This window comes from Sapajus apella, unplaced genomic scaffold, assembly GCF_009761245.1.
Source record: "Sapajus apella isolate SASKATOON/1434 unplaced genomic scaffold, GSC_monkey_1.0 scaffold82, whole genome shotgun sequence".
In the NCBI taxonomy this organism is placed as follows: Eukaryota; Metazoa; Chordata; class Mammalia; order Primates; family Cebidae; genus Sapajus; species Sapajus apella.
The window spans coordinates 2,503,229-2,522,382 of NW_022437022.1; the positions used below are offsets into that span (position 1 = coordinate 2,503,229).

General features: G+C 32.8%; 1 long non-coding RNA gene across 1 annotated transcript in view; it reads right to left on the bottom strand.

Annotated features, from left to right (window-relative positions):
• The window catches only part of LOC116533392, a 33,753-nt gene extending 17,548 nt beyond the window's left edge, over positions 1 to 16,205 (bottom strand). The window contains exon 1 of the long non-coding RNA XR_004261272.1: positions 15,902 to 16,205. This is a non-coding gene — a long non-coding RNA (uncharacterized LOC116533392). The remainder of the gene's footprint in view (positions 1 to 15,901) is intronic.
• Positions 16,206 to 19,154: the final 2,949 nt, after the last annotated feature.

A 19,154-nucleotide genomic window follows, 5' to 3' on the forward strand; every position in this document is an offset into this window, starting at 1 on the left:
ATCCTTTAAACTTTATCACTTGCCTTTTGTATTTCCCAGGGGCATCTTCTTGAATGTTGTTCCAAAGAAATAATGTTTCTGGGTTGAACATGGTAAATGTGTAACTAGAATGGATGTGAAACCTTAACAAAAAGGATTTCTCATGAGTGTTTCACAAGTAATATAATGAATTCTCACTATAGTCTCCATAAAAAGGCAAGTTTCTTATGATCGTAAAGTATTTCAATTCACTTGGTGTTTGGACAATCAGGAGAAGCACGATATTTAAATATGTATGATTATGTGTGCATATAAATATTCATATTTGTACAGTTTATTAGTTATACCCTATGTCACTAAGCCCAGGGGTACAGTAATATAATTTAAAATACACCTTCCACATGTCAATGTTTAAAACATTTAAAGTCATTATAAAACATCTAGTAACTAGCAAGGTTAATATAATTTTCTCTTGCAATAGTTGTGTGTATATTAATATTTATATAAAATATAAAATGTTTCTGTTAAATACATTCTTCTAAACATGATTTCTGTTCCATAAATATCAAGACCATGTTAAATGTCAAATAAGAGTAGATTGAACTCATTTCTAATGAGTTAAAATTTAAGCAAAGATGTAAAGATTCTTACATAACATCCTGGCCAGAAACAAAAATAAATCAGGGTGATTGAAGACTGAAGTCAGTATTTTCCCTAGGAATGGATGCCAATTTCTGGTGGCTTAGAACACATTTATGAAGCTGTATATGAGAGACAGGAGGCAGATCCAAGTCACAGAGTAGGGTGAGAAATTTCACTGCTGAAACCTTCCTTCAAGTAAGGACCTCTGATAGGTGGCATAGTTAGTGAATAAAATAGAAGAAATCTTGACTTCAAACCCAAGTAGAACATTTAGTTTATGTCAATATTAGATTGGTTAGTTCCTCCTGGCTTCTAGAAGAAGAAAAAAATAAATGAAAGAGAGTGTGCACATGAGAGGAGGACAGAGAGAGAAAGAGGAAACCCATTCAGAGGAAGCACACTTAACATTCAGTTTTTGACTAACAATGTTAAAGGAAATGAAAATGTCATATCAAATCTTTAAATATAAATGGAAAGAGTCTACAATTGCTTTGAGACATCAGAAAAAGAATAGCAGAAACACACAATGACTATAAATGTTAGAACCATCAATACAGTGTATAAATTAAGTACATTTGATACCTAAGTAAATAAAACTGACTAAAAATATGATAAAGAAAAAAGAATATAATGTGTGAAAATATATTTAAATATGAGTCAAACACAAATTCTACAAATAAAATGAAATAGCCATACACCAAAATAAACACAGCAGGAGCGAACACTGAAAGAATGATACAAATAATGTTAGGAAATTACTCACAGGGAAGAGAGAGAGTACCTATTAAAGAAAAATAAAGAGATACATAGGATAGTGTGAGAAGGTCAGCACACATTCAATCAGAACTTCAGGAAGAAATATAGAATTGCAAAGAGAACAAATTAGAAAATGTGGTTCAAACTTTACAGGTTTGTTGAAAAATATCAATGTGCACATTTAAGAAACTCAGTGAGCCTCCGCCAGAATGTATTAAATATTCATCTAGACATGTCTCACTGAAATTACAGAACATTGAAGACAACACAAAATAATAAAAGCTGCCAAAGAGAAAATCAGATTGCCTAAAAAGTAAGCCAAAATTAAACTAATGGTTGAGTTCTCAACACTAACAATAGAAGGCAAAGACAGATGGCTGACACCCTCAAAGTGCTGAAAGACCATACTGTCAGTCTCGAATTTTGTGTCCAGCAAATCTATCTTCAAAGGAAAGTAAAAAATTGATACATTTTCAGTCAAGCTAACTTGAAATTGTTTATTCTTCACCTGCTCTTGACTAGAAAAACGTTTTAGAGGAAGAAGGAATATTGTCACAGAACGAGTGTATAAGAATGTGAATAGAATAAGAGGAAGGAAAATCATGAATTATATGAGTAAATATGAATGAATAAATACTGACCATGACAATAATATTTAATATGAGGGTTAAATTATGATATAAGTAAAATATGGACAACAATATCATTAAGCATGGGTGGTTACTGTAAGTAAAACATTGAGAGTTCTTACAGAGTTAGAAAAAGGATGAATACTCCTCAATGCTCTTGGCAGCAAATCACACTGCCATGTGTGTACCTATGCAACAATCTTGCATGTTCTTCACACGTACCCCAAAACCTAAAATTCAATAAAAAATAAATAAATAAAATTAAAAAAAAGAAAAAGGGGCCGGGCGCGGTGGCTCAAGCCTGTAATCCCAGCACTTTGGGAGGCCGAGGCGGGTGGATCACGAGGTCAAGAGATCGAGACCATCCTGGTCAACACGGTGAAACCCCGTCTCTACTAAAAATACAAAAAATTAGCTGGGCATGGTGGCGTGTGCCTGTAATCCCAGCTACTCAGGAGGCTGAGGCAGGAGAATTGCCTGAGCCCAGGAGGAGGAGGTTGCGGTGAGCCGAGATCGCGCCATTGCACTCCAGCCTGGGTAACATGAGTGAAACTCTGTCTCAAAAAAAAAAAAAAAAAGAAAAAGGATGAATAAATTGATTAATTTTGGAATTCAGTAAGTAAAATGGAATGGAAAAATGGATTGATTAACTACTAAAGGAATTGACAACTATCCTATGAATATCTTCTGAATAAATAGAGAGGAAAATGAAGAGGAAAAATTTCTAATTATTTCAAGAGATATAAGGAAAGAGAAAATATGAAAACCAAGATATAAACAAAATATAAATAAGACGGCTCCTCCCCAATAATTCAGTAATCTCAACAATGTATTGCAATAGACTCTTCATTAAAAAATAGATGAGAAAGAAACAGAGTGGTTTACAAAAATTCACTATATTCTGCTTAGAAAAGAACTGCCTCAAACAAGAAAAAAATATGTAAAGAAGGACAGGAAAACATACACTAGGTAAACATCAATCAGAAAGGAAATTGGAAATACAACAAGGTGTCTGCATGCAAGGCAGCAGCAATAATGAGAGATTGATTACTTGCAGAAGAGATTGAGCCAATAAGTAAATATGTTGGGAATGACTGAAGCCAGGTTTATCATTTTCAGAAATAAACATTACAGATATGGAGGGGAAGAAAACTAGAATGAGCTTTTATTATTAGTTTGGATTTGGAAATATATTGAAGTCTTGGTTTTAGTTATATATGCATACAATTACTGTCTCTCTCTTTCTCCTCGTCATACCACACACACACAAACACACACACACACCTAGCTTTAGTTATGTCCACAGAAAGGGCCTAGGTACAACACTTCAATGTCTGTGAGCACTCCCAGCAACTGCTTCTGTGTTTTCAAAAACCCTTTTCAACCAAAGCTTACCAGGATCAGAAATGCAAATTTCAGGACTGGGTTATGGGGCAATGTAAAGTGAGCATGAAGTATTTTATTATGGAAGCAAACAAGGAAGTAGTCAAAAAATAATGGAGCATGTCTAAGCCCCATTGAAGCCTAATTTAATAGTGCTCCCAGTGGCAAAATCTGGCACAATTTGAGCATCAAAATAAATAATAATGGTAACAGTTTACAATCCATCATTATCTATGCTGACAAAACTAAGCAAATGAATAAATGAATGCAAAGAAGATAACTGATTTTCCTGGAGTAGAATACCAAGCAATAAATGCAGTAAGAATGATACAGTTAGAAAAAGTACCACTTAGCAAATATCATAGCAATAATTTTTTCAGCTAAGGAAAACTGAGGGATGCTAAAACTGGTAAGTGAATGTTTGAGGTGTATATCAGTGTCTGCCAGGATACTGCAGAAAAATAGAACCAACAGAATCCATGTGTGGTGCGTGTGTGTGTGTGTGTGTGTGCGTGTGTGTGTTTGAATTGGCTCACACAGTTATGAGGACCAGCAAATCTGAAATCTGCAGGATAGGGTCATAGCCAGGAAAGTTTTGAGGCAGAATTTCTTCTCAGGTAAAACTCAGATTTTGCTCGAGGGCCCTCAACTGACTGGCTGGGGCCCACCAACCTTACTAAGAATCACTGTATTTCCTTTGCTAAAATAAACTGATTATAGATGTACCAAAGTCTATGATGTAGGAAAACAATAGAGAAAATAAACACAAACAAATACTTTTAAATATCAACCAAATTAAGATTTTAGTAACTGTGGCCAAGAAAAAAGAAAAGACTCAAATTACTAAAATCAGGAATGGAAAATTAAAATTACCCTTGACCTTATAGAAATGAAAACAAAAATCAGGGAATACTCTAAATACATGTAAGTCAACAAATTACACAATATACATAAGCTTTTAGAATGATATAAACTACCAAAATTGATTCAAGAAGAAATAGAAAGCCTAAATATATCCATATACAGAGAGAGATTAAGAATATTTTATTGAATACTTAATCTCAATATTTATATGGATATATTCCAAATAAACATAGAAATTAAAGATGATCTAAATATATAAAAAGGCTCCTTGTTTGTCGATTAGAATACTTAGTATTTTTAAGAAGGCAATACATCCCAAGCTGATCTACAGAGTCAATGAAATCTCTTAAAAAGTGAGTTGGAGCAATTTGTAGCACCAGAAAGTAAGCAAGTGCTAATTTATACAGATATATTCCATATAAATACAGAGACTAACTACCCAATAAAACATCCCACAAAGAAAAACCCAAGGCCACATGATTTCACTGAGTTATAACATTTATTTGAAGAAGACTTAGATGAAAGAACATTGTTTAACTCATTATTTGAGACCAGTATTACTTGATACCAATTATCACAAGAAAAGAAAATTATAAACCATTTTTATTTAAAAACATAAATACAGAAATCTTCATCAAACTACTAGAAAGCTGAATTCAGTAGCTTACTGAAAAGATTACACAGCATGACCAAGTGGGATTTGTGGCAAATTGAAAGGGAAATTCCACATACAAAAATCAATCAATGTAATATACCAGATTAATGGAATAAAAAACAAAATCATCTCAATAGACACATAAAAGTTTATCAAAAGCTAACATTCCTTTATGATTGAAATACCCAAAAAATTTCTCAACCTGATAAAAAGAAACTACTGAATAAACAAAACCTATAGATAATATCACATTTAATGGGAAAATTCTAAGACTTTCTTTTATGACCAGTAAACAGACAAGGATGTCCACTCTTACCACCAGCATTCAGCATTATATTACAGGCTTTCTCCTGGGTTACCAAGTAAGATAACAAAAAGGCAATCAGATTAAAAAGGAAGATGTAAAATTATCTCTGCTGATGATATAATCTTAGAGCTAATTATTTCAGCAAAGTTATTGTATACAAGATCCAAATACAAAGATCAGTTGTATTTCTGTTTACTAACAATGAACTTCTTAAACAAAAAATTAAGAAAACAGGCTGGGTGCAGTGGCTCACGCCTGTAATCCCAATACTTTGGGAGGCTGAGGTGGGTGGATCATGAGGTCAGGAGTTCAAGACCAGCCTGATCAACATGGAGAAACCCCATCTGCACTAAAAATAAAAAAAAAAAATAGCTAGGCTTAGTAGCGCATGCATGTAATCTCAGCTACTCAGGAGCCTGAGGCAGGAGAATTCCTTAAACTCAGGAAGTGGAGGTCACAGTGAGCCATGAACACACCACTACACTCCAGCCTGGGTGACAGAATGAGACTCAAAAAAAAAAAAAACAAAAACAAAACAACAACAACAACAATTTCACTTACAAAGCATCAAAATAAAAAAGTACTTAGGATTATAGTTAACTAAAGAACTGCAAGACTTGTACATGAAGATTATAAAACATTGTTGATAGAAATTAAAGAAGATCCAGATATATGGAACGGCTCCTTGTTTGTCTATCAGAAGACTTAATACTGTTCAGAAGGCAGTAGGCTCCAAATTGATCTACAGATTCAATGCAACTCCTTGTAAAATGACCTGGAGCAATTTGTGGCACCAGAAAGTAAGGAAGTGCTAAAAAGTAAATCCCAAAATAATGTGAATATACCAAAAGACACATATATCAACTGAAAAGTTTCATAAAGCCTAAACTGGATTAATTCAAGCAACAAGATTAAGTAGTATTGGATTATAACCCAAATTATGAAATAAATATTCAGCATTCATAATGTGAACAGATTAATGGTTTCCATATGTTTTGGAAAGGAGCAGAAAATGAATTGCCTCTGGCTTTAAAAGTATAGCATAAGAAATTCTTCTGATTAAACTGTTTTGTATTTTAACTGCGGTGGTTATCATATGAGTCTATATATAAGATTAAATTTCATAGAACTACACACACACATATATGAATGAATGCAAAACTGGTGAAATATGAATAAGATTAATAGATTGTTTCAATTTCAATCACTTGGGTTGATATTCTACTATATACATATAAGATGTTATAGCCATTAGAAAAAATGAACTAAAGGATTACAGATTTTTATATTGTATGATTTCTTACAGCTTCATGTAAATTTACAGTTATCTCAAAATGCAAAATCTGAAGAAGTCAATCAACAAGCAACAGTTTGGACATTGTGCAAAGAGAATTAAGAAGGCTGAATGAAAATCAATAGAAAACACAGAAGTACATAAAAGAATATAACTAAAAATTAAAATAAATCATAAAATAAATATAGGGTGCATTCAATCATTTTAATATATGTGTCACAAAATCTCAGGAGAAGAAGAATAGAGAAATGGGTTAAAACTAATGTTTAAAAAATTAGTGGTAAAGAATTTTCACAATATAATAAAATAAATCAACTCTTTCCTATGTTAAGTAAAACTATCCTGAATACAATGAACATAAAGAAAACTATATGTACGAAAAATCATTATATAACTGATTTTTAAAAATAACAGCAAAAGAAAGAAGACACTATCATCAATGAATGCATTAGGACTTAGAACAAACTTTGATAGACATAATGGAAGCCCTTAGTCAATGGAACATCTTTCCAATGGCTAAAGTAAAATTCCGTATCTGGGGATTATAGTATTTAAACATGAAAGTAACATTTAAATAGAAATAAAACCTGGAGGTATTTATTCTTAACAATTCTTAACTAAAAACCAAAAAAAAAAAAAAAAAATACCAGCAATAATGTTAAAAATGTTCTTCAGCAACAAAGAAAATGATTCTGTGTTGAAAATAAAGCACCTCCAGGAGGAAATAAAGATCAAAGGAAATAGGAACAATGTGAGTAAACACAGTATGACTGTTTGAAGACAATAATTGTATTGTCATTTGGAATTTAAATTATGTTTTAAAATAAAATTCATGACAACAATAAACACAAAAGTTGAGAAAAAAATGTGATTAGGCCAGGCATGATACCCGATGCTGTAATACCAACACTTTGGGAAGTCAAGGCAGGAGAATCATTTGAGACCAGGAGTTTGAGAACAGCCTATATAGCATAGCACGACTCAGAACAACATAGCAAGACTCTACAAAATTTTTCCAAAAAAATAAGCTGGATGTTGTGTCACACACCTGTAGTTTCAGCTACTTAGGGGGCTAAGGAAAAAGGATATCTTAACATCAGAAGGCTGCAGTGAGCTATGATGGCACCCTTGCACTTCAGCCTGACTGACATGGTGAGACCTTGTCCCCTCCACCTCTGCAATTCCACCAAAAAATAAATGGAACTCAAATATCCTATGGTTATAGTTGCATCAAGAACTGGCAAAATAGTAAGTTAATTATGTAATAACTGTTAAAATAGTAATGATAAAATATGATTACAAGGAAATAGAAATAAAAATTACTGAAATCAATAACAGAAAAATTACTGGAAATTTTTGAACTATTTAGAAACTGAATAACACATATTATAAATAGTGAATGGGTCAAATGGAAATGATGACGTTAGAAAATTGATTGAATTAAAATAAAAATACAACATAAAGTGCATGAGATGCTGCCAAAGCAGTGCTGAGAGGGAAATCTATAGTATTAAATTCTCATGTTTAAAAAGAATAAATGTTGCAAATCTTTGACTTATACTTTAAAAACCAAAAGGAGAACAAAAACCCTAAACAAGCAAAAAAAAAAAAAAGCAGAAATCAGTCAAATTATGAACAGAAAAATAGAAAAAATTAATAAAACCAAATGCTGTTTGTTCTAAAGGTTTACTCAAATAGAGTAAATCGGAGCAGGCTGATGAAGAAAAAGAGACCAAAATTACCAACCTGGGGATTAAAGGAAAAGAGCATCACTACAAGATCTGCAGGTGCTAACTGTGTAATAGGGAATATTATGAGCAGCTCTATTCCTACAATTTCACAATGAGGATAAAATGGAAAAAAGTTATCACAAGAATATAAACTGGTAAACCTAACTCCAGAAAAATAAACAGAACACCCCATATCTCTTAATTTATAGGCAAATATCTGCAGTAACAAGAAAAACAATCCAGATTGGCTCATGCCTGTAGTCCCAGCACTTTGAGAGGTACCAAAGCTGGAAAATTGTTTGAGGTGAGGAGTTTGAGATCAGTCTGGCCAACATGGCAAAACCACATTCCTACTAAAAAAAAAAAATAAATTAGCAGAGTGTGGTGGACATGCATGTAATCCCACCTACTTGGGGGTCTGATGAATGAGAATCACTTGAATCCAGGAGGAGGAGGTTGCATGCAGTAAGCCAAGGCTGGGCCATTGCACTCCAGCCTGGGTAACAGAAGCAAACCTCATCCCCCCACCAAAAAAAAAAAAAAAAAAAAAAAAACCTAGGCACAGATGGTTTCACTATTGAATGGTAAAACAAATTTATATATGGCTTAATATTGAATAAAATACTAACTCCTCTAAATACTATCTAATCATATTGGTACATGCCATTACTACAAGAAGAGAAAATTGAGAGTGAAAGAGAAAACAGAATTTAAATAAGTAATACAAGATAAATAATGTTTCACTGTTTTAGAAGTGATAAAACTAAAGCTTAAGTGCACTGATTCAACCTTGGCAATGTTTTCTTTTTCATTTCTATTTTATTTATTTTGATCTTTATTCTTTTTCTTGATCTACCTAATGCTTTGGTGATTTGTTTTTAACTTACAAAAAGCCAACTTTCTACTTTGTTGATTTTTTTTTTGTAATGTTTTTCTGGTCTCTGTTTTAATTAGCTCTGCTCTGATCATTATTATTTGTTTCCTTTGATTAATTTTTCGGTTTGGTTTGTTCTGTTTTTCTAGTTTTTTTATGAGCATTATTAGGTTGTTTATTTCAAATTTTGCATTTTTTTATAGAGGGAATTACTGCTATAAACTTTACTCCTGCTATTGATTTTGCACTATCTGTTTTGGTATGTTGTGTTTCCATTTTCATTTGTTTCAATAAATTTTTTTATTCCCTTCTTAATTATTTTTATGAACCCATTGATTGTTCAGATGCCTGTTGTTTAATTCTCACATGTGTACAGTTTCCAGAGTTTCTCTTGCTATTTATTTCTGGTTTTATTTCCTTGTGGCCTGAGAAGATAATTGATAAGATTTTGATTTTTTTATATTTGTTGAGATTTGTTTTGTGTCCTAAAATATGATTTATCTTGGACAATGTTCCATGTGCTAATGAGAAGAATGTGTATTCTTCAGCTATTGGATGCAATGTTCTGTAAATTTCTGTTAGGTCCTTTTGGTCTATAGTGCAGTTTAAGTCTTATATTCTTGATTGATTTTCTGTCTAGATATCTGTTCAATGCTGAAAGCGGGGTGCTGAAGTGTCCAACTATCATTATATTATGATCTATCTCTCTCTTTAGCTCTAATAATATTTGTTATATATATCTTGATGCTTTGTGGTTGAGTGCATACATATTTATAATTCTTATATTCTTGGTGAATTGATCCCTTTATTATTATAAAATAATTGTCTTTGTCTCTATTTTTTCACTTAAAATCTATTTTGTCTAATATAAGGATAGCTATTTCTGCACTCTTTTTGTTTTTCATTTGCACGGAATATCTTTTTCCATCCCTTCACTTTCACTTTGTGTGTCTTTGCAGGTAAGATAAGTTTCTTGTAAGCAGCAAATAGTTGGGACTTGTTTTGTCAGCCATTCAGCCAGTCTATATCTGTTAATTAGAAAATTTAAACCATTTATGTTCAAGGTTGGTAGGTGATGATTTACTCCTGTCATTTTGTTAGTTTGCAACTGCTTTTTGTGTATTCTTCATTCTTACCTTCCTTTCTTATTATTTATCTTTACTATTTGTTGGTTTTTCTATAGTGACAACTTATTCCTTTCTCTTTCTTATTTTTATATCTGCTCTAACAGTGAGTTGTATACTTCTGTGTGTTTTCATAATTGCAGACTCTATACTTTTTCCTCCAAAGGTAGTACTTTCTTTAGTATATCTTGTAGAACTCGTCTCATTGTGACAAATTCCCCCAGTTTTTGCTTGTCTGAGAAAGACTTTATTTCTCCTTCATTTCCAAAAGATGGCTTTGTTGTATATAGTATTCTTAGTGACCATCTTTTTTTCATTCAGGCCCCTACCATTTCTGAGACCCACTAAGTTCATATATAATATGTATAATTATTAAAAGATTACAACTCAAGCCACCAGAATGTTACATAAAATATTCTCTATCCTTCTACCTTAAAAAATATATCTTCCTAACAACCTAAAGACTAAGGTAAAATTGAGAGTCCTCATAGATTTTCCCCAAGTCAGTGGTTTAACACAAACTTGTCTTATTTTCACATTTCAGCTGCACTGTAAGGAGTATTGTGTGTGTGCACATGGAATACTCACCTGTACACCCAAGTTGACCCACTGAAGAGTCAAGCATCCATGGAACTGAGGTGAAATCCATGAGTAATATGGTCTGCTCTTAGGAGAAGAAAAGGCCCATATTGGCAGAAGAATTAGGCTGTGGTCATTTGGTCAAGGAATACTGTGGTCCTGGATACCTGGAACATGGACTACAGTAAGGAGTAGTGGCCCTAAAAAAGGATATTCTTTTACTACCTAAGACTCATTGACAGTAGACTGAGCTGTGGTTACAGAAGGACAATACTGGAGCCCCTGGAAGAAAGGACTCATTTTTCTTCTCTCTAATTATGGCATGACTTCCACCATATGCTTATATAATATTTGGAAAATCTTGTTATTCTCATCTGTAGGATGAATATAATATTTACTCAACCAATTATTATGCGCATTAAAGAAAATAATATAATTTTTAGAAAATCACATTAGGAGAAATATCTAATGTAGATGATGGGGTAATGGATGCAGCAGATCACCATGGCATGTATACACCTATGTAACAAACCTGCACATTCTGCACATATACCACACAACATAAAGTATAATAAATAAATTTAAAAAAAATAGCATACTACATTGTCTAATGCATGCAATAATAGGAGTTACAATTCTTTCTTCCTCTTTTTGATACTACATTAATATCTTCTGGAATCTTAGATTACTCGTATAATGTATTGCTTGTGTTGTTTTATATAGCAAGACTAATCTCAGTACTTAATTCTCAAGGTTTGCATAATGAATACATGATATAATATGTAAAAATTAAGTAATAAGAGGTCAATAAGTGGTATAAAAATAACCAATATATGATGTACTTAATCAAAAGAGAAAATCTCAACTTGGAAAAATGTAAGTGGAATTCATAGCTGTCTTAGACTACTTGTCTAAATATCTAAAATATCAGATCTATCTAAATATCTAAAATTTAGATATAAAATATCAGATCTATGTAAATATCTAAAATATCTAAATATCTAAAATATCATAACTGTCTTAGACTACTTACATAAATATCTAAATATCTAAAATAACAAAATATCTAAACTGAGAAGCTTATGAATGCAGAAATTTATTTCTCATAGATCTGGAATATGCAAAGTCCAAGATCAAGCACTGACAAACTCCATGTCTGGAAGAACCTGCTTTTTGGTTCATAGATGGTGTGTTCTTGCTGTGTCCTTGCAGGTAGAAAGGCCAGGCAACTCTCAGGGACCTTTTTAAAATAAAGGCACTAATCCCATTTATGATGGTTCCACCCTCACAATCTAATCATCTCACAATGACCCCACCTCCCAATACAATCACGTTGCTGATTAGGTTTCAGCGTATAAATTTTGGAAGGACACAAATGTTCAGAACATAAGAATAACTATTTAGGAGTGTTTAGGTGGAGCATTGTGATACTTTTTGTATTAAACTTTTTTATTATTTTATCTAGAAATTCATGTTTTTCATAGTTTTAATCACTTTTGATTATATACAGATGCAATTAGGAAAACTCACCAAAAATTTGTCATATAATATCAAAAAATATGTACCAGGGAGTTTTATGCTGGTCCAACTCTCAAATGTTCTGCTTTCCTCTTGACCTGCATAAGCAGATTGCATCTTGCATGTAAGTTGGCCTGGATATGTAAATAGAGCAAGATCTATTTGCATTTATTCTGAAGGCTATCTGACTCATGATAAAATAAGGGTAATGGTGGAATTTTGATGTTTAATAAGAATCATCAAAAGAGTGAAATACTCTCCTCAAGTGAGTCCTGAATACTCTCATTTATGCATCCTACTTACATGCATGCCAAAAATTGCAAAACTCTGTGATTTATATTTTTCACATCAGCTTTATTTAACCACTGCTTCTGCTAGCATGCTCACCACACACACCCAATATCAATGAAACTATGTATGTATTTCTAAGCACTATATTCGCCACACTAGTCTAGAAAGTTTAGTGAAACTTGATTCATGAAAAACTCTCCGATACTGATGTTTTGACACTTGGCCTATCATAATACAAAGTTATCAAATTCACATTGTTTATTTGAGAAGGTATCTTAGTTGCTTTTGAAAAAGTCAATAAATGTGATATGGAATTTATTTAGTTGTAGCAACAAGGTTTAATGAAGAGCATTGAAGTACAGGTGGGAAAGCGAAAACAACTGTTAAGATTTTCAATTTGTCTCCAACCAAGTTTTCCCAAAGTAATTAACTAATACGTGTTTTTCTAGGTTCCTTTTTAATGAAGAACGTTTACCGTCTTTAACCAATGTTTCTATATCATGTGAATATATTCTAAAATGATAAAAACATATGGCTATGCATTACTTATTTTTTAAAAATATGCATAACATGTAATACATTATTTTATTTATGTAAAGATGCTTTACCAATAAATAATTCAGTTGATGATTATTTTTTGAAAATAATAACCACTTAATATTACAACTTAAAAATAAATGTAATAGTCAAATCTATTGTGCTATAAGTGAAAAAACCTTTTGTCTTTCTTACTATTCTTATAAAACGCATAAAGAGGAAAATGGTTTACACATGACAAGAAGACCATTATTTCTACAAAGTTCAAAGTTGAAAATGAACTTAAAAATATAGCTCAACTCAAAAAAGCCACAACTGAAGTATGAGTATAAAATATATGATTACTTATCTAGGTTTTTTACTCCATACTGTATTAACAGAAACTTAAAAACATTCCTCAGATATGGTTAGGCTAATGTATTCTCTGTTATTTTATAGGCATTTTATTACACATACATTCATATATGTTATGAGCACTTCATCCAGAAGAAACTATAAAAACGTATATTAAAGTGCTTAAAGAATGAGAACATAGTATGGGAATCTACATCTTTGAAAAAATAAAGTTAAAAAAAGACAATTTCGGATAACTGAACATAGAGAAAATGTAGCCCCAAATAGACTGCATACAAGAAATACTGAAAGAAGTTATTCAAGGGGAGGGAAAATTACACCAGATTGAAAACCCAGAACTGCAGGCAAAACAAAATAAAAATAGTAATGTATGATATGGCTTATGATATTTGAAGAAGTAAAATATGCATCAATAAAAACACAAATTATCTGGTGAAAGGAAGTTAATGATAAGTAACTATTAGAATAATCAACTATAATCAGCTAAATATGTGTATTGTAATCTTTAGGACTACTATTAAAAATATAATGCAGAGGTGGAACAATAATGCAAATAGAGAATATTAGAAATGATACCAAAACAATTCTCAGTTTATCTAGAGAGAATGGGTGATATAACCAATAATTGCATTAAAATTAATGGACTAAATAGCCTGGATAAAATGCAGATATTTTTAGCCTGGATGAAAATCAAAAAAAATAAAATGAAACAAATCCAACCAAACAAGAATGTGTAATTTATAAGAAGCATTCTTAATATAAGATATTGGAAGGTTTAAAGTAAAAGGGTGAAAAATTGTATGATATGCAAGTGCTGAGCCTAAGAAAAGTGGGGGAGCTGTAATGAATCTCAGGCAAATTATAACTCTAGATAAAAATCATCAGAAATAAAGGGGGCCATTTTAATATCATAAAATTGCCAATTCATCAGGAAAGCATATAAACAATAAGCATTTATTTATCTAATTATAAAGCTTCAAAATAAAGAAAAAGTAAAACCCTAAAGGAGCAATAAACTAAGTCAATAAATTTAAATGATTTAATTAATACTGCGAGATTTCTGGTTTCTGGTCTGGAATGTAGGAAGTTTGAAAGTCATCACTGCAACTTCACCACAAAAAAAAAGTTGAAAAAAACCACTAAAAATTGATGACTCTTTTTAGATCCATGAGGTGAGGATACGTGAGGTCAGAAAGCGAAAAACTGACTGAAATATTGGAAGATAGGTGGAGGTAGAGAATCATGGGATCCTGGAGCAGAATCCCAGGCACAAAAACTGTGGGATCCGGTATGGGGGTAGGAAATCCCTAACTGCAGTTGACAGATTGCCAGAGGTTCATTGTGGACAAGTTTGAGAGTTAACTCTTGCTGAGGGTACTGGAAAAACAGGCAGAGAGAGTACACATTGTATACATTCCACTGACATCTATCCTACATTCTATTTATGCTAGAACAGGAAAGACTCATCTGTGGTGACAGAAATCAGAGCAGTGGCTATGAGAATTGGGTGAACTAACTAATTAGGCAAGCTTATGCAGGAACTTTCTAAGGTGAAGAAAACAACATAAAATTTAACATGGGTGTAGGTAACATGGGTGAATATACTTTTGGCAAACTTATTAGACAGCATACTTAGGATCTTTACATTGAAAAGTATATAAGCTGTACTTCAATAATAAATTTTTAAAAATTAAATGAATACACATCTAACTGTATTACTGCTTACTCTTTCTATAAGTAAAAATGTTAATTAATTAATCAAAGGCCTAATTCCACAATGCATTACCCCAACATGGCTCTGTCTGTGTAAGTGTATGTATGTATGTGGTTGCGTATGTGTGGAAAGAGAAAGAAAAGGGGAAGGAGAGAGGGAGGGAGGGATGGGCAAGGAAGAGAGAGGTGAAGAGAGAAATATACTGTAAATAGAAATATAAAACAACTTTGCCATATTGCTGAACTTCAGGAAAGTTACTTAAGTCTTCATTCTCCCACAGGGAAAAGGCAATGTACTTATTAATGAACCCAGCAGTACTATCATTTTCAATCAATATAGCAAAGCAGAGAAATATAGTCAGAGGTGAATGCAGAAACTAAAGGCAAAGAATGTTGAATTTGAAATGCAGGGTAATTGACCAACACAGTGAAAACCCATCTCTACTAAAAATACAAAATTAGCTGGTCATGGTGGTGCATGCCTGTAATCCCATCTACTTGGGAGGCTGAGGAAGGGGAATTACTTGAAACCAGGAGGCGGTGGTTGCAGAGAGCCGAGATCGCGTCACTGCACGTCAGCCTGGGAAACAAGAGCAAACTCCGTCTAAAAACAAAACAAAACAAAAACCCACAAGAAATACAGGGTAACTGATAATATTCTCCACAAAATACCTGAAAGCTTTGCATCAGTTTCCCTTCCATTTTTACATGATTCTCCCCCTTTCTGTAATAAGAATTCCCAGCTAGATTTTAGGAAAACAAGGCACAGAGGAAGTCGACAGATAGTTGCATTAGCTTTTCTATTTCAAGCTGTCACAGCTGCAAAATTGTTCAATGTAACTCTACAGGGAGTGCTACCCAGCTATGCAAATGAATTCCAAATGTGACATTTGCCAGCATGGTGGTGGTGGCTGTGAAGGCTGGGTGACTGCCATCATTCTGTCTGATGGATTGACTCATATCACTGAGGAGCCAGCCATCATTGATTTCTGCCTTTCCATCACATCACAGTGACCTTCTCCCTGCAAGGAAGGAAAGGAAAAAAAAAAATGAGTGGACAACATAAAAGAAGTACCGAGTCAAAGAGAAAGTTACAGTGTTCCTTCCTGCATTTATCTCTCCTACTCTCAAGTGCTTTCATTATTATATTATTGCCCTGCACCAAGTCATTTCATTTTACCCTCACCATATTCCATACTTACACAGTAGTAGAACCAGATTAATAACTAGCCCTCATTCTTCCTCTGTCTTTATTATGTGATTTGGTTTATCATTGCTTAATTGGTTTTTTGTCATATTTTTAATGTACTAATTAAAAAATAGAAATTAAATAGAGAATGATATTCTAGTATGATATGAATCTAAACCACGTAGGTAGAAATATAAAAGTATTGTCAGTACTCTTTCACCAAGAAAACCCTGTGTTATGTTACTTTCACTTTTGTCAGAAAAAGCCCACTTCTGTTAGTAAAATAATCCCTGTTACTGCATGAGACTATCTGGTGGATAGGAGGTGACAAGGGAGAGGAAGTAGTGTCAGAAAAGGGGATAGAATTAAGGGATCAAAAATGCCCCAAAGATGTTGATGTACCTAGAATCTAAAGTATAGTTTGCACTAAATGTTTTTGTTCTCTTACTCTTCTCTGTCTGAACTGGCCTAGGTCATCCTCCTATAGAGAAGCAGATTTTTGTAGAAAAATTATACACTGTAATAGTTTAAGAGTTATCCTTCTTGTTAAAGCGTTATAGAAGAAGGCATCGATTCTATGTTGTCAGGACAGATGTGCAAATACATTTCAGCTTTTTCCTTGGATATTTACACTGATGCCTATGACTCCTTTGAAATTCTTGACTGGGTTTGTTTAGAATATCCTTTCCTCAGTGGTGTTCAGTTGTTAAGTAAAATATAGTAACAACAGAGAAGACTTAGGGTAATTTGGTTGGAGAATAAAATTTAAAAATATTCTTATGCTTAGAAGATTCTCTAAGTAAAAGACATTCATGTACAGTTGAAATGTGGTTGTAGCTATAAGATACACGTTAAAGGACTCAAAGATTGACAGCAGTGCTAAGTAGCCTCTTTCAGCTAGGGTTATCAAAAGGGCTTCCAGGAATCATTGGGGCCTTGTCTGCAGCTGTCTCACAGGAGGACCAAAGCATGAAAGAATCTACTTCAGAAAGAATTATGGGTCTGGCTTTGGGACATTATGTGAATTCTGGTCAGATTCATAGGAAACTCACAAAGATTTTATAAATGTTGTATGAAAGAAAACTCCACAACTAGCTTGAACTAAAAGGGACAGAGATTGCTTGTCATAAAAAGGAGAATCTGGGCCTTCAAACTTTTATTGTCAGGAAGCAAAATGAGAGCACTCAGTGGCAAATTTAAATTGTTTTTCCATCTTCATTTTCAATCAACTTTATTGAATGTGTGTGTATATATAAACGTGTGTGTATGTGTGTATATATGCCGATTATACTTGAACAATTCACTGAATTTTGTCAACAGTATAGACCCATAAAACCACTGCCACAATAAAGATACAGAACATTTCCATTTCCCTAAAAGTTTGTTTTTGCCAGGTAATCTTCATCAATGGTGGATAAGATAAAGAAAACGTGGTACATGTACACCACAGTATACTATGAAGACATATAAAAGAGTGAAATCATGTCCTTTACATATAGCTACATGGATGCAGCTGGATGCCATTATCCCAGGCAAATAAACACAGGAACAGAAAGCCAAATACCACATGTTCTCACTTATAAATGGGAGGTAAACATTGAATACACATGGACACAAAAGAGGGAACAATAGACACCTGGGCTTACTTGAGGGCAGAAGGTAGGAAGAGGGTAAGAGTCGAAAAACTCATTATGGGATATATGCTCACTACCTGAGTGTTGAAATCATTTGTTCATCAAACTGCAGTGACATGCAATTCACCAGTATCACAAACCTGTGCATATACCCTCTGAATCTAAAACCATAGCTGAAATTATTAATAGATAAATAAGTAAAAAAAAAAAAAGTCAGTAAATAAATAAATGTTAGCATATACAACTAAAAATAAAGTCCAGTTTTCAAGGACCATAGGATGATAGCCTATTCTTTTCCCCATTAAATTACCTTAGCTTCTATCCCCTTAAATATCTTTGAGTGAACACACTTGATCACGTATATGCAGGGCAACTTCTGGGCAGTCATTTTATTAAAATTAATTGACCCTTTACATTTAGCTCTATTTCTGAACTCACTAGTTTTTTTCCATTGGATTACTTGTCTATTCTTGGCAATGTAACACTATCTTCATTACAACAGCTTAATGTAAGTCTTAAAGTCAAGTACTGAAGTCCTCAAATTTTGTTGTTATCCTAAAGAGTGTTTTTCATACATTTTGTAGTGAGTCTGATAATTTCTTTACCAAAACAATTGCCTGTTGGGGTTTTAAAGTTACGTTTAATATTTACATCTATTTGGTCATAAATTACATCATAATAATTTTGAGCCTTCCAATACATGAATATAATATGTTTTGCATGTACTAAATTCTTTTAAAATTTCTCATACCAATATTTTAAATATTCATCGTATACAACTAATTTGGTCAACGCATTCTAATGTGTATTAATTTTTGAAGTTATGATAAATTATCTTCAATTCCATATTGTTTATTTTTAGTATACAGAAATACATTTGAGTTTTGCATATTGATCTTATAGCATGATTCAGCTAGATGTGCATTTATAGCTGTTTATAGCTGACTATAGCTGTTTATGGGTTTGCTAAGATATTCTGCACATGTATACATAAGAGCAGTGAATAAAAAGCTAACTTCTTTTGTAACCTGTATCTGTAAGGATTTTTCTTTTCACATCGCACTGATTAAGAACTCTAGTACAATGTTGTATGAAAGTGTGA